Here is a 14,587-nt window from a genome sequence, read left to right on the forward strand (position 1 = left end):
TCTCATCTTTACTGATCAAATTATTTTCAACCGCAAGCATCATCAACGTTATTAAATCATCTGCTGTTTTACTAACGCCGTTTTCATTCAACAAATTTTTCAAATACGATGTTGTATATCTCATTTTATTATACCAAGATTTTTTTTTAAGTCAATTCAATTTTTTCCCGAAAAGATATCTTAATAAACAGCAGTCATGTTGGTTCCGTCTGAAACAAATTTAAGCAGTTTGTCAGAGATCACCACTGCAAAAATAACGGTATTTGCAATAGTTGAAGTTCGAAATTTAAGGTTTACCACTAATTCAGCTGTTTCCGACGTCATTCTTTCTTTTTGCTTGCTGATATCTACAAAGAACAACGGATATAATTTTATATATTCAAGCAAGCTTAACCCAGATTGACAAACAAGTTCATTTGTACCATAATATTTTTCATCAAAAGAGAACGCATCTGAATAAGCCATAACCACTCTCTTTTCTCCAAAATTCAAGTCGTAATTGTAATTTGGATACTTTATTCCATTAACAGTAACGTAAAAATTGCTAACATCACAATGGTCGAATAGTGATGGATTAACTGTTTGACTGGAATTTCTGTTTGTCTGAAGTCCGAACAGGATAAATCTTGGAATGCTTTTGTCAGTGACTCTTCCAAGCGACCAAGTAAATTCTGTTTGACCGGCTGGAATAAGCTGTCTTTCACATTTGTTTGATTTATAAGCCACTTGAATGGGAATTTTTTGAGCTATTAAATTCATGAAATCAGTCTTTTTCGAAATATCCAATTCAACGCGAGGCATATAAAGTCTGAATTTTTTAAGGTTGATCATTCCTGCACTAACGCTCTCCGCTCTATAAATCGCATCATCACATTCTTTCTTTGTAAAGGTGATGGTATGCCTAAACCCATAAACAACTTTGTCATAGGTTTCGCAAAATCCAAAAATGTGCTTCAACGGAATTTTAAACGAAAAAGCGCCAACGGATGTAGTGTCTGCAAACAAATGGTCTCGTCTAACTTTAAATCCTTCATTTTCAACAAGATTTGACGTATCCATATACCACATCTGTTTTAATCCATCAGCAAACTGAAATCCATAAGGATATTTCATCAATCCAAGTATGGTGGTGGCTGGACCTGGATACATCACTCGTTCCACTTGCTCTCCCGACAAGTCATAAGTCACATCATTAAACAAATACATCAAAGCGTTGTTCACCAGTGCAATGTTGTCTTTAGCATCATAAAAGGTTCCATCGCTCTTTTTCAACACTCCTTCAATAAGAATGTAAGCCTCTGATGGTACTGTTTGAATCGATTGACAGTCAATCTCAAAAGTAATCGTGCCTGAAGAATTTAAATCGAGATTGGTTGGAAGATACTCAAAAAAATCAACTTTTTCAATACCAATATCATACTCTGGGTTCTCAGTAACTCTTAATCGCTCAGTACTTATCATTTTTTTATATAATAAAAAATTATTTAATTCATTTAAATGTCTCTCATCGCAAGACATTGCAAGTTTATAACAAGCCATCGCAACAGAAATCTTCATACTATTTTCATGCCCTGCCCTATTTTCACCAGGTCTTGAATTCGAATCGCGTTCTTTTTAGACATTTTCTTACTTTGAATAGATGAACCAGTCTTTAATTTCTCAATGGTCTTTTTACCTTTATCAATAGCCACGTCTTTAGCAGCGGAAATGGCTGAAAGGGCTAACTCTGTCCCAGCAGATTTTGCAGCTGTAATCGCTTCTTGTCCAATTTTGCTTGTTGCAGCATTTTTAAGCAAATTCACTGTTGCTTTTGTAACACTTGACGCAGCTGCTCTTTTTATGAAATTTTTAATCATGTCTACAATACCACCTCCCCCAACAACGTTCTTTTTCACATATCTTCTTTTGTTCACAATGAGCATTTTTTTAAATAAAACACTTTTTTTAAATAATTTTATCAATAGTCCTCATTAACGATTTATATTCCTCTTTATTAATATCCCCTTGTCTCAACAGCTCATCGCAAATAGCAACAGCCATATTTCTTGACTCTTTATTCCCAGCATGCCATGCAGCAATACTCAATTCAAGCTTTTCCACCAACGCATTAGGATCGCTCGAAAGAATAATAACACCACGACCTTTTATACCCTTTTCAATACGCATCATTTTTTCCCAAATAGGAGCAATAAGTTGTTGATACTTTGGTCTTCTTGATGATTTCGGTTTATGCGGTTGCGAATCAGATCTTATAGCATCACTATCCATTAAAATTTTTTCATAATTTTGCAAATCTTCATCGGTATAGCTCTTTGGTATTGTTAATTCAGTCATCAGTTCCCAAAGACCTTTTGTTCCATTATACTTTTCTTCACCGACAATGATATCATTTCCATCTATTTCAACCTCCATTTTTCCAATGTACATTTTATCTCCAACTTTGTTCACTTCGAAAGGTCTTTTCTTTTTTTGATCGACTGACAGGCTTTTAATCATCTTTTCATTGCTTTCAATCAGAGGCTTGTAAAGCTTGCTCAAATCAGTCTGAAGATTAGCATCTGAAATGTTGCCGTTTCTTCTGTCATTAATTTCTTTCACAATTTCATCCCTTTTATTCATGTCTTGTATTTTAAAGAAAAACATCTTTTTAAAATACGTGGAAAAAAACATAAATTGGTTTTACGACTACGTTGATCCTTTCTTAAAAAGGTTATTGAACGTTTGAATCGCATCTTCTCTTCCTTTTTGAATCAAGTTTTCTTTAGTAACTTCATCTATTCCCTTTTTGGTTTTGGTTCGTATTTCCTCCATCAAGGATTTAAATTTTTGAAGCTCATCAAGAATCAATTGAAACTCTGAATCGTTTATTTTTCCATCCATCAACGCTTTGGAAATGTGCTCGCTAATCGTATTCAATTTCGACTCTGCCAACACTTTGATCTTTTCATGCTTCTCCGCTTTTAATGCTAGTTTTTTGTTGACTTTTCCTCCTACAATGGATAAAAACCCCATTCCAATAGCTACACCTTCACACGCAATTGCAACAGGGGCAGCAGCGATGGTTGATAAAAGGCCAATTCCAGTCACACCCAAAGCAATGCATAAGGTTTGCATTGTATTATCTACATTAGAAATGATCCTAAACACGCGATGATACTTTTTGCTTAGATGAACTCTTTTTGCTTTTTCACTCTCTATCTCTTTTTGTATCTCGCTTATTTTCTGAAGCCTATAAACATGCCCTCCTTCATCTATAGGAGCTGATGGAAGAACTGGATAAAGTTTTTCATTCAATATTTCCATTTTTTTATCAATAAAAAAATTATTTTAAATCAATGTAGTTAATCTTACAAAGTTTTTCTCCTTTTTTAACAATCACGTCCTGTTTGCTGTTACTATTCACGTCCATAATAACATGGACGTGAATAGTAACAGCAAACAGGACGTGAACTTCTGCTGAGGTAACATTTCTAAAAAACTTGTGAGGAGCATGCATTTTACATATTAAAAATAAATTTTTAGATCATTTTTGCAAACTTAACAATTCATTATTATCTACCCATGAATTAAACGAGTCTGGATATCCCAACCATTTGACTAACGACTTGCTCTTGGTTTTGCGAATGATTTTTTCAATTCTGAATATGTCTTGATGCGTCTTTTGCATCTCCTGCTCGTAAAAAGTGCCTTGAATTTCTTCACCGTTAGCATCAGCGATTTTATACGTGGGTGGATTCGTATGCTGAACATTTGACACGGTAAAAACCTCTTCAGTCCATCTCGGCGTATACCCTTTTTCAAAATGAGACTTCTTTTTTACGATCCTCACTTGATCACCCATTAAGAATTTTGGTTTTGCTGGTAATGTTTGATCCTTTCCATACAGATTCCACCATACCCTACCTTTATTCTTTTCATCGCTAGCTTCAACTGGTGTCATTTTGATAGAAGAGTGCTTTGTGTTGTTGTAATTTTTCACCATCTCATCTAATACGTCAATATATTTATTGGTATTGTTGGCTGAAAAATATTTAAACATTCTCTCTTTCATCGTTCTATTCCATCGTTCAACAACAGAACATTTTTCTTCATTTTCAGTGGAGTATAATTGCACACCTAGAGCTTGTACATGCTTGTTGTAAAACTCTTTTCCTTTATCTACCCACAATTTGACGCATTTTCTTTCACCAAAAATCTTTTTCAACGATTCTGCCACTTCAAGACCCGTTTTGCTTTTTAACGGAACGATCCATCCATACTTTGAAAACACGTCAATCACCATGAGCAAATATTTTACACCCTTGTTGAATTTTGAAAACGATTGCATGTCAACCAAATCTGCGGCCCATATTTCATCAATGTTGTTTACAATCACCCTTCTTCTTTTAAAATGATGAATCACCGGTTTATGAAGCTCCTCTGCAAGCTGGTCTGTCCATTTCAAAGCACTTACACCCAATCCGAATTTAGCTTTGGCTTTGATGATGGGAGCGATGATTTTTCGCTCGCTTATTTCTTTTTGAGTAGGATTTTGTATAGAATCCATTTCTTCAAGCATCATTCGATCTGCTAAATTTCTGTTTTGTTTGTCGTTAAAATACTTGTAAGCTAAATCGTGGTGATATGCTGCATTGTCTACTCTATCCACCGGTTTGCTCCACTCTTGATACATGTCTGTGGAAGTGAGTCTTTTGTCCAAATTGGTGCCAGGTCCTGCAAAGTTCATACCTGGAACGTGCATTTCTCCTGGAAACTTTGCCCATGGAAGCTTTATTTTTTTTGAAAAATTGTTGATCGATTCCACCAAGTCTCCTCCGCTAAGCGCATGCGCAGAAATAAATTTGTTCTTTTTTATCCCACAAGAGTTGCAAGTCCCTTTCAACATAGGTCTGTTGTTTTTTGTGATCTCGTTTTTCAAGTGAATGGTTTCAGTCTCTCTTCTACACTTAACGCAGTACATTTTAACATATATAAAAACTTTTTAAATATAAAAAATGGAAGTGATGAAATTGTCGTGTAAAATTGGGAAAACCAAAAGAAACAACAGCAAGCTTTTACCGAGAAGCATTCGAGGAATCATCGTTGGAAAGTCTGGATATGGAAAAACAACGTTGCTGCTCAATCTACTTCTCAGACCGGGATGGCTAGATTACAACCGATTGTATGTCTTTGGAAAATCCCTTTTTCAACCTGAATACAAAATACTCAAAAGATCCTTCGAAAATAAACTTCCTAAAAAGGATATAGTTGATTTGTTAACGGATGATGTACAAGACGAAATGGAAAAATTGAATTTAAACCCTGAAGATGTTATTAACAACCTTTCAAAAAAGTATTCCAACAATGATGATATGGAGTGTCAATTTTTTGAAACAGCGGACGATGTGCCTGAACCTGAATCCTTAGACTCAACCAAAAACAATTTGATGATCTTTGACGATTTGCAATTAACTAATCAAAACAAGTGCGAAAAATATTACATCCGAGGAAGACACTCTAACGTCGACTGCTTTTACCTCGCTCAAAACTATTTTATGCTGCCTAGACAAACCATCCGAGAAAACGCTAATTTCATTTGCTTGTTTCCTCAAGACTCAAAAAACATTAACCACATTTACCAAGATCATGTATCCAGCGATATGAAAATAGAAGAGTTTAAAGCCTTTTGCAATCATTGCTGGAATGAACCTCACGGATTTGCCGTCATTGATCTCTCTTCTAAAAAGAACGAGGGAAAGAACCGAAGTGGGTTTGATGATTTTTTGTTTTTCTAAAACAATTTAAAAAATAATTTTTATTTAAAAAATGTCAGGTATAATCATCGATGTAGATGGAAAATCAAGTTTTATCACCACTGAATTTTTAGATAAAATCGTTTTTAACGAAGGAAAAAGTTATGAAATGGCTTTTCTCGGTCTTGAGACTTACAACAGCATTCCAAATGTAAACAGTAAAAACAATTCTTTCAAATACAGCATGAACAATGGAGCTAATTGGGAGAACATTATCATTCCATCAGGAAGCTATGACATTAAAGACATCAATGAGTATTTGCAAAAGTCTATTTTTAACACAATAAAAACAGCTCAACGTGGAAGTTATGTTATTGCAAATAAAATTAATTACTCTCCAAACAACCTTCAAATTGGAATCAATCTTAATACTTTAAAATCAACCATTAAACTTGGTTTGAATTATTTGATTGACTTTAACGTGGAGAACAGCATCTCTTCAGTTTTAGGGTTTACTAAAAGAAAATTAAATTCCAATTCCGAATACGAGTCGGATAATATCGTTAGAATTTCAAGCATTAACACCATCAGAATCGTTAACAACGTGATCGGATCATCCTATATTAATGGAACCCAATTAAATTGCATTTACTCGTTTTATCCAAATGTTAGTCCAGGCTATAAAATCATCGAGAGACCAATGCATTTGATTTATCTTCCTGTTAAACTGTTTGAAATTTCAACAATGGTTACTCGCATCATTGATCAGAATGGAGATTTGGTTGATTTTCGTGGAGAGGATATTACAATACGATATCATATTCGAGAAGTGAAATAAATAATTTTTAATACATAAAAAATGAGCAATTATCAAAATATCAAAATTAACATCTCGCAGAGCCAATCTGATAAAATTAAAAAAGCTATGCATGATAAAACCGATACTAGCATTAAGCTTTCTCATCAAGACTTGAACGGTAAACATGTTCTCGCTATCACTAATTCACAATTGAACAAAATTAGAAAAGCGTATGAAGCTGGTAAAGGAGTCACTCTTAAATTGAGCAAAAGACAAATTGCATACAACTCGAAAATAGAAGGAGGTTTCATCGGAGCTCTTTTACCGTTACTAGGTATGATAGGCAGCACTCTTGCCACAAAGGTTGTTCCTGCTCTCGCCACTGGATTGTTAGCAGGTGTAGGTTCTTCTGCCGGCTCTGCTATGGTTGATAAAATTGCAGGAAGAGGTCTTTTTTACATGAGCAAAAATGGAAAAGGAATGAAGATAAAAACTTTAGGTGGAGAAGGATTGTTTATCACCCCATGGACTAAAAATGTTCACGGTGATGGACTCTTCATTAAAACTGGAAAAGGTTATCAATCTGTTGGAGCTGGTTTATTACTCGGACCTAACTCACCCTTTAATAGTATACCCTTTTTAGGTGCTATTCTATGAAAATCGCTTGTTAAAAAATTCGGATAAACTTTTTAAGAAATTAAAAAAATGATCGACTTTCAATGGATTGACGTAGAAGGAATTGTTTTACCTAATGAAGCTTTAACTAACTTTCAATTGATAAAGGCTGCTAAACAGTTAAAATTAAAAAACTTTCGAGGCGTGTTTGTCAGGGATGAGTTACCAAAAAAGCCAAGAAAAAAAGAATGTGGTATTGTGAATACAGGAGATTCAAGCACTGGTGGGTTTCATTGGGTGTGCTGGTATAAAGACGGTGACAAAAAATACAGCTTCGACTCTTATGCTCAGCCTCCTCTTGTTGAGCTCATTGATTATTTAAAAAGCCCAGTCTTTTACAACAGCGAGAGAGTACAGTTTGGTAATACGTCTTATTGCGGTCACTTGTGTCTTTACGTCTTGAAAAATTTACAGGAAGGGGATGACTTTCAAGAAGTTATCAATACCTTGTGGTGACTGCTTAATAAATAACAAAGAAAAGCTTGCAACCATGAACGTCTTCCGATCACATGAACATAACATTTACACCGAAGAAATCAACAAAGTCGCTCTCAGCGCTAACGACGACAAAAGACACATCTTACAAGACGGAATTCATACCCTAGCCATTGGACACTACAAACTAAAACCGTGCTTTACATTTATGGATTATGATAAACTCTTTGGTCTAGAATAAATTACGAAAAAGATACAGTTTTATACTTCTTTGCAGGTTCCGGCATGATATTAACAATGAGATGGAAATCTAATAACATTTTTACATTTTAAAAACACAACACCATCTTGAATTCCTTAAGTATGGAAAAGTATCAATGAGCCAGAATCCGCATATTGTAGTAGTTAGATACTTAATTTTTATTGCAATACCACTTTGCCTATTCACGAAAGTGAATACTGGTATAAAGATAAAAGTAAAAGAGGAAAAAGTGAACATTTAAAAATTAAAATTTCTTTAACACTTGAAGCCCCAGGTTTTTTACATACCTAGAAACCCCAAAGTGGATCAATTGATCCAACTTAACATTTATATGCATTTAGACTTATTTTCTTGTTTAAATGTATAAAACTAACATTTAAAACTGTTAATTTTGATGTAAGTTATATTAAATATGTAAATTTCTTTCACCCTACATATATATACAAAGGTTTTATGCCCAAATTACGGCGCGTTTTACTCTAAGTAGAAGCTTAGTAGCATGATTTGCCTAAATCTGAACTACCAGCATATTTATACAGATTATTTAAACCGAAAAAAAAAATAAAATAAAATGCAAACGTTAGCGAATAAAATAAAATATTGTTTCCACGTAATTGGTATAACTATGCTGCCACCACATGTACACCAATATTACTGCTTTACAGTATGAAACTTACTACTATATTGACCTGTAGAAAAATATCAGAAAAGCTATTAATATTATAATGAAACGCTTAAGTTCAGCAAGCGCTTAAGTGCTTCATCATCAAAAACCTCTGTTGCAGCACATCCTCTTTCAATTGACCAATCAGTTACATATCAACGTCCAAAACGTGTGTCGGCGCAACAGCGTTTGTTCATATTACAAGAACTCTCGGAAATCTACAGTGGTGATGAATCAGATTCAACAAAAGAAAATGACGAGGCAAATGTTGTTGAAGATAATCTTTCTGATGACGATGAAAGTAATGCTTTTGTTTACAATTCAGAAAGCAGTAGCGATGATGACGTAGAAGAAAGTTGATGCGGTGGGAGTAATGATTTAACTGTTAAAACTCGTAGAGATGTAAAATGGACTATTGTGTCAAAAGCTGAGGTAACTGGAAGATTTCAAACTCAGAATGTGTTTACTGCCAAATGCGGAACAACTTCTTATTGTCGTAATGTTTTGATACCTATTGATGCATTTAGACTAATTATGAATGAAGGGTTTACACGCTTTATCAAAAAAATGTACTGTTTTATCTGCCAATTTATCAAATGAAGGAATGGAATGTAAGCGACATTGAACTTGATGTTTTCATAGGCCTAACATATCTTCGCGGATGCATGAACGCAAGAAATTTTCTAGTTAAATTCCTATGGTCTGAAAAATATGGCAACAAAGCTTTTATAGAAACTATGCCGCGTTCTCGATTTGAAGACATCATGAAAAACATTAGATTTGATATACGTTCAAAACGTAGAGAGCTCCTCCAAAGTGATAAACTTGCTGTTATGTCATGAGTGATGACAAGATTTGTAGAAAACAGCCAAAAATATTACATACCTGAGGAATCTTAAACAATTGACGAGCAGTTGTTCCCAACTAAAGCTCGGTGTCGCTTTACACAGTATATGCCTAATAAACCGGACAAGTTTGGAACAAAATTCTGGATTTTAGCTGATCCAAAGACTAAATATTGTCTCAGTATCAAACCTTATCTAGGTAAAGATGAAAGCCGTGTAGAAAATTTGGGTACTCATGTGGTCATGTCACTAATGGAACATTATTTAGGCCGCGGGTATAATGTTACTACAGACAACGTTTTTACAAGTGTCGATCTTACAACAAAACTTTTTCAAAAGAAAACGCCAATTGTTAGAACAATTAAACATAGCAGAAAAGAAATTCCAACATTTGATCCACTTCCACTTTACGATTCGACTTTCAGCATAAATGGCCCATTGAACTTGATTGTCTACCAGGCAAAGAAGAAGAAAACTGTAATTTTATTATCAACACTTCATAGAGGGGCGACTAAGCAATGTGATGGGAAGAAGAAACCAGAGGGAATACTTTATTACTATGCGAATAAATGTGGAGTTGGTTTGTTAGATTCAATGTGTCGACAAATGTCAACAAAATCTGGGTGCCGACGCTGGCCGCTTGCTGTTTTCTTAAATATTTTAGACTTGACTGGTGCAAACGCTTGGCTCATTTTTAAAAAAGGTACACAACAAAAAATTTCGAGACGAAAGTTTTCTTTTCACTTTATCTGAACAGTTAAGAGAAGCAAATATTACTCACCGAAAATCTCTTGTTGCTGCCAACAGTAATACCACAGTAGCTACCAACAGCAATACATCAACTCGTTTGGGATGTCAGATAAAAACAAACAGCAAACGTCATCTGACATCAACAGTATGTGCAAATTGTAAGAAACCTGTTTGTGGAAAGTGCTTGTCAAATATATGCAAACATTGCAAATAACCTTAAATATTTGACTAAAATTGTTATGTATATGCACGTTTTCTATAAGGTGGATCAATTGAGTTTAATTGCAGTTGTTTGTTATAGGGCCTAAAATAAGCGTGGTTTGTTAAAGAAGCCTGTCTGAGAGCGGTCGTTGCTGCAGCGCTCGTGTTTTAACATAAAACCAAGATATTCAAGAAGAGAGAGTAGTTTCTTTAACATCTGATTTCCTACGTCGTATTGGCGTGCAGTTTTACTTTTTTACGTGAACAGATTGGAAAAAATTACGTTAGAGAATAAAAGGTGGTTTTTCTTTCAGAAAATGTCGGTAAAAAACGTCGGTAAAAAATGTCGGTGAAAAATGTCAGTGAAAAACGGGAAAATCTAATTAATGGTTGAACCAGATTAATTGTGTTCCGAATCTCGGATTGATTCACTACAGATTTCTACGCTAACAAGTTTAGATTTTATGTACACCAATGTTCACAAATCTCTTCTTTTTCTCTCATTGTGCTCTGCAATCCACGGATTCTCCCAGTCATGTTAGACAATCCACCAAAACTATTGACTGCAACAATTTTGGATCAGCAAGTTTTATCAACATTTTCATCAAACAGCTGAATATAGTGGCATTCTTGATGTTTTTAGAATTGAGCTCCTTAATCTTAGTTTCTCATTAACGCTTAGAATGCAGATCGAAGCTTGTTCCTTGAATCCTACGAAGCGATCATTTCAGATTGTTTGTGCGAACTAAATATTTACTGGGGTTTATTTCAAAAACCCTTTCAAAACGTACGCTTCGTATGAGACTTTCTATGGAATGACGGTGCAGAAGTATTTTCATTTAGGTAGCTTTGGTGCAAATCGTACATAAAAAGTCTTTTCCTGCAGTCATGTTCAACCCATCCGTATTTTTCCATCTAGTTTTTATTAACTAAGTATAATTTTGTCAATACCGCTGTGAACGGCACAACTTGATACCAATTCTTTTCTTTCCTTGAAATCTATTAACATAACTTCTTCATGACACTGTTAAGACAAATTCTGAACAGTTTTTCTCTCAATAATGAAACAACAATAAAACTTCTAAAAACAAGTATAAGCATATATTTTTTTTAAATAATCAAATTGGGTTTACTTTGCAAGCCGAATTTACATTTAATATTATTAATGAATTCTTTTCTTAAAATCTTTTAAGACAAACTGTATTGAATCTTCATTTATTTATGCTCGAACACTGCTGTACTACCTTTAGAGGGACATTTTTCAAAACGAAAATTGATTCTTTCAATTGATTTTTGAACATTTTACGCTTTCCACATTTTCTATTGTAGGCTAAGCTTTTACAATAACCTCAAAAGTTTTCAATTTGGATTTCAAATTTCAGGGCAGTTGACTGAGATATATTACTTAATAACATAATCACAGTCCAACGAAGCAACCACGTTTTTGGTTTATTAAGTCGAAGCTTAATCAGGCCAAAAGACGTAATTGATTTTTTTCGCTTTTTTCCTAATGGCTGATTTGGGATCTATCTTTAAAATAAGCAGCAAACATAATCAAAGAACAATTATTTTCGATAAATTTTTGTTTGTAATTACATATTATCTAATTTTCATTAAAACTAAGAGATGTTTTTATTGAAACATTTGCCATTGCATTTTGCGGAGTTTTTTTTTGAGGATACCCCAGTTAATTTGAATGTGGTGCTCCCGTTACTTTTTATTTTTATGTCAATTCAGCAATGGTGTTTTAGAAAAGAAAATTTAAAGACCTGATCAAAGAAAAATACCAAACTTAATATCATAGGAGGGAAAAGACGTAGAGCTGAACGCATGAAAAAAAAAAATAACAACGAAACATTTACTTTTAAAAGAGATCAGATGTAGCTAAAGTAAATACTATAATGCTTTCAAATATTTACATGTAAACATAAACATATATACAAATAAAAGACCATAAAATGTATGTATGTATGTATGTATGTATGTATGTATGATGTACGATGCTTTTGTGTTTTTTTTATAAATATATCATAGGTAAATTTATACTCATAATGGCAAAGCAAAAACATCAAGTATGAAAATATATGTTATATTTTAAAATTAAAAAGGTTTCAAAAAAATTTAGTTGTATATTCAATCACCTAGTGACCGAAAATAAGGAAAGTTTATCAATTTATTTCAGTCAGCCTTTTAAGGCGATTTTCAATAACGAAGTCAAGGCCCTCACTTCAGTCCCACTCTGTAGATATTGGGATTAATCAGTAATAAACATACATATCATTTTTCCATCAAGTTTTTTCAAGTTAAAACTCAACTTTTTCTGTTCTTATTTTTAGGAATGACATCAGCTTTAAAACCATCTCTGGTAAAAGTACTTCAGTGACAAATGATACCACCGCCCCATTGAATGAAATTTCACTTTATTCCCAAACTTAACATGCATATCGTAAATGTGACCCTAAATTGCTAAGTTGATACCATGTCGAACTTTTTCCAACTTTTTCAAACAAAAAGCCATTGGAACGGCTTAATTTGAGAGTAAGGTTATTTCAATGATATATATTAAGTGGATGTCTAACTTCACAAAAATTCCGTAAGAAAAAGTGAAGCAAGCTTTTAGAGTTTTTAATGCCGTTTTAAACTGACAATAATTCATTTTTGATTTGCTTTGATTTATAATTGCGTCATTTCAGACTGACAAAACAAAACTGGACTGGCAAAAAATTTGCTTCACTACGGAAGCGCGAGTTAGATATCTGGTTAACATATATCATTGGGTTATTTATGTTTTAAGCGAAAATTCCTCATCTATCACAACACCAATATAAGTTATTACAAGACAAAGACAGTTTTCCACCACTTATTCTAAAGTTCAAGTATTTTGAAAGATTCTGGCTAGTTTTCCTGGAGAAAAAAAATTTATACATTTAACATAACTATTTTTTTTTTACTTTACTTTTAGTACACAATAAGCTTTTACTTGCTCGAAGCCATTGAACAAGACTGGCCATATTCTGACTTATACATATATTTGTTTTGAGTTTGTAATTAATTTAAGATTAGCATCATCAGAAAAATGTTTGATGGACGCATTAGGATCATTGATACTAAAGAGAAGAGGTACAAGTACTACTTTGTTGAGTTGCAGTTGGAATCTCCAAGTAATTTCTGCTTCCTGTATGTCTTTTAGCCATACCTTTTTTAATTTCTTGAAAGAGCTTGGAAACATATTCTGTAAATTTAGACGCTTTTTGTTCATGATTGAATAGCCTTGAGGAATATATATTTCAGGAATTATATTCATCGTCTTAAATAAAAGAGCACTTGCTTTTTTTCCAATATTAGAATTTGAAACATCATCGTTTGCTCCTAACTCCAACTGTGTTAATGAAACATACTTTGTTTTGGGTATGTGTTGCCATATCATCCTAATAAAACAACTGAGAGTGGAAGGCCAGTGCCTGTTTTTTAGGTAAATTGTTAGTTATTTTCAGTTATTACTGAATAATTACTAGTTATTTTCAGCTGACGAGGCTACATGAAGTAATGTTGCAAGTATGACATTTTTCACGCATTGAATAAATTATTCTATTATTTACATCAAAGCTTTTTTTCCAAAGTATGTCTTTGATGTGTAGAATTCAATCTTTTCGTCGCAGTTAGGGTACCAAGTATATAACATTGAGCTCAATCCTTTTTTCTTAGAAAAACGTTCTAAAAGATTTAAAATAAAATTAGAGACATTTTTTACAACAATTGGTAAATCAAATAATATATAAAGCTTCCATGCCAACAATACGGTAACCAACAGATTTGTTTCATTTTGCTGTGTCTCAATTTAAAAAATTTTTTTTTTTTTTAAGAAAAAGAAAAAGTTTAACGAAGTGTTAGAAGAAAGACTGCCATTTTCAGCACTAATAAAGGAACTACTGGGAAAGTTGAATCATTTGGCAAATTTCTGGTATATCTATTTCCATGAAATCTTCTTGATTTGTTACTTTTAGCACATTGTTTTACTATCTGCATGACTTATGTTTAAAAAGTTTATTCAATAAAAAAAAATTGTAATAGAAATCGGATATCAAAAAAGCAGCGAAAAATTATTCGTGGATGCAAAAAAAAAAAAAAGAGAAAAAAAGAAGATGCAAATAATGACCAAGAAAGTAACCTACAAAATCCTGGTCCATGTTCATATAAGTTATTGTTTTTAAATTGTGATTTCGA

The sequence above is a fragment of the Hydra viridissima genome, unplaced genomic scaffold (genome assembly GCF_058129835.1).
Source record: "Hydra viridissima isolate aposymbiotic clone 2 unplaced genomic scaffold, HvirCarnegie_v1 scaffold_3, whole genome shotgun sequence".
In the NCBI taxonomy this organism is placed as follows: Eukaryota; Metazoa; Cnidaria; class Hydrozoa; order Anthoathecata; family Hydridae; genus Hydra; species Hydra viridissima.